This window comes from Bubalus bubalis, chromosome 3 (assembly GCF_019923935.1).
Source record: "Bubalus bubalis isolate 160015118507 breed Murrah chromosome 3, NDDB_SH_1, whole genome shotgun sequence".
Lineage (NCBI taxonomy): Eukaryota > Metazoa > Chordata > Mammalia > Artiodactyla > Bovidae > Bubalus > Bubalus bubalis.
The window spans coordinates 128,864,172-128,867,809 of NC_059159.1; positions in this window are offsets into that span (position 1 = coordinate 128,864,172).

Consider the following 3,638-nt stretch of genomic DNA (forward strand, 5'->3'; position numbering starts at 1 on the left):
GTAAATGAATCTTCCCTTACATAACCATTAGTGACATTTTTCCTTTCTAAAGCTTCCCTAAATATCTTTTGAGCTGGGTTTCCTCTGGATAATAACTCCTGGAGGGTCCCAGTACAACATGTTTTTTTTCCTAACCACATTTCCTAGCGATGACTCTGAGACTCTGAAGGCCTCTGGTGATGTCCTGCTCTAAATCAGTTTATAATAGTATCACACACTATTTGGAAATGTCATATGAGTGGAAATTAACCATAAATGGAGTGCCCTGGGACAAGGGTTCACATACACAATGTATATATAAATATTCACACATACTTTCTTGAGTAGATGCATAATCACACACACACACACAAACAGACTGGCTGCTTTGGTATATTTTCTCACCAAGTCGAAAATATGTTCTGTTTATCCTCTGGAACATGCCTTTTAGCTTTTAAAATGTTTTAAATAAAAACCAAGAAGTTCAATTCCATAGAGTTCCTTACAAAAACTAATTGTCAGCCTCAGTCTCTAAAACTAGCTCATTCACAATGTAGAAATGACTAAGCACAAAGTAAAACAGAATAAGACTCAAAATTTGTGCATTTGTATAACAAATCTGCACTTTTAGGGTATAACTTGATACAATTTTAATTACCTTGATTTTAAAAATTTTCAAAGTTCTAAGATGGTATCATAACAAGCTAAAAGTTAGCTGCCTGCAAAAGCATGGTATGTAGGTAACAATGCCATCACTCAACTGATGCTATCATTTTGACATATTCCTACATGGAGTTAAATTTTATAAATTAAGCGCATCTTGGAACTCCACATTTACACCATCACTCAGCAAACTTATTCTAGATATAATTACAGTTGTGTCTACAGTATTTATGTTTTAGAAGAATGAAGGTAAAAGTAAATTTGCCTGAATATTTGTACCTTTCTCTTATTTGAGGTTTTTTTTTCTCTTTTGCTAAATTGTTCAAGTATCCTTAATCAAGACTGAAGCCTTCCCAACAGGCTTATTTCTTCCTGCATCCACTCAATAAATATTTATTGAAGACCTACTATGTACCTGTTCTAGGAGTTTGGGATATATCAGAGAACATAATCAGATGAGATCTCTGGCCTCATGGAACTTGTTTTTTTATTAAGAGAGACACATAATAAAATGTATACATTTTCTACTGTGCATAAAAAATACCTCAAATTAGCAGCTTAAATCAAGCACATTTACTCTCACAGCTTCTGTATCTCAAGAGTCAGTGCATAGTCTTTGTTTCTAGGAGTTTTCAATGTAGCTACAGAAAAGAAACATGTGAAAAGATTACTAATGATTTGAGACATTAGATACTGAAATCATCAACTGAAGAAGACTCCCAAAAAACTTAAAAAATAGTTATGTCGACTTAAGATCATTTAATTTTAATCTAGGGACAAAAAGATCATCTCCATTTTCTAGGAGTCCCATTAATTATCCAGTATCCATTGGACCTCCCTGATTTCTTCAGTATCCCTCTTATTTTCTTTCTCTCTTTTTTGTTGTATAAAAAAACAACAAAAAAAGGTATTGGATTTGATTTGTTAGCTATTGGATTTGACTTTTTAAAATTCATTCTAATTGAATAATAATTTGTGATGGTTTTTGCCATACATCAAAATAGAAGGAATTTATCAGATCTGAAGGATATGAGTATCAAGCATAATCAACGAAATTAGGAACAATCAATAGACAGTTCATTTGGAAATTTCAAAATGTCAAGGATAAAAAGAATCTCTTTGACCTTCTAAAGCAGAAGTAGGCAAACTACAACTCATGTACTGAGTCTGGCCTGCTGTTTGTTTTTGTAAATACAGTTTTATTGGAAAATAAAAAAGAAAGGTCATCTCTGTAATTTCAACATACTTCCTTAGGCCCTGACTGGAATCAGTCTTGACACAGCAACCTAAAAGGACTCATATTTCTGGTGATGACTCTTAGTCACAGGGAAAAACTTGAGTGTGTTCCATGTAGTCTGTACAAAAGACTGCAAATATGATATATTTTAAGCTGATTTCTATCCAAAACCAGGCAGCTCAGTGGTAAAAGAATCCACCTGCCAGTCTAGGAGTTGCAGGAGATATGGGTTCGATCCCTGGGTCAGGAAGACCACCCTGGAGTAGGAATTGCAACCCACTCTGGTATTCTTGCCTGGAGAATCCCATGGACAAAGGAACCTGGCAGGCTACAGTTCACAAGGTGACGAAGAGTTGGACATGACTGAGCACACACGCATGCATACATACATACATCCAAAGCAGGTAGAATGTGTTCATATTTTGGTGTTTAAAGGCATAGATCCTCAGGTATTAAAATAAAATTAGGTGATAAAATAAAATAAAATGGTTAATTTCCAGAGGGGAAAGATAAATTAGGAGGTTGGGATTAACAGATACATACTACTACATATATAAAAAAGATAACCAACACAGGCTTACTATATAGTACAGAGAACTAGACTCAGTATCTTATAATAAGATAATATATATTATATATTATAATATATATTAATATATTATATATCTATATATAATATACATTAATATATTATATATTATAAATATATATAATATATTATATATTATATATTATAATATATAATAATATGAATATATAGTGAATAAATGTATAATATAATTATATATATTATATTATATTATACAATTATATAATATATAATAATATAAATATATAATATAATATATATTATATATTATATAATGTAATATATAATATATAATTATATATAATATATATTAATACATATATTTATATATAATAATATACTATAATAATCTTATAATAAGACTCAGTATCTTATAATAAAAGAATCTGAAAAAATACATACATATAAAACATATATTTATATATATACATACATATAAAGATATATAAATTTATATATATAAATTTATATTTATATATATAAATACACACTATGCATATATGTGTATATATATATATACATACAAAAACTGAATCACTTTGCTGTACACCTGAAACTAACACAACATTGTAAACTAACACAACAGCTATACTTTAATTTAAAAAAATGCTTAAATTAAAAAAAAAGAAATGGCTAATTTCCTAAGATTCTTAGGAAATATTAAATACTTAAGTATTAAGTATGGCTCAGACAGTAAAGAATCTGCCTGCAATGTAGGAGACCTGTGTTCGATCCCTGGGTTGGAAAGATCCCCTGGAAAAGAGAATGGCAGCGCACTACAGTATTCTTGTCTGGAGCATTCCATGGACAGAGGAACCTGGCGGGCTACAGTCCGTGGGATCACAAAGAGTCCAGCACAACTGAGTGACTAACACTTTCACTTTCACTTTTCTTCACTGCAATTGGGAAGGAAAGGTCCGGAAAGGGTCCTTGGAGAAATGAATAGTGAGGAGTTTCCTTCAGTCCAAGTAATCAAGTTTAGCCTGTAACCTCTCTCTCCCAATTTCTGACTGACACATGTATGTTCGAGGCACTACTTCCTCTTTTCTCCTTATATTATTTGTTTTTGTCCATAAGCCTTGGCAGCATGATTCATGCAATTACTTCCCCCTCCTACTATGCCTTAGAAAAGGTCTTCTAGATGAGAAAAAATGCTTCCTACAGCAATTT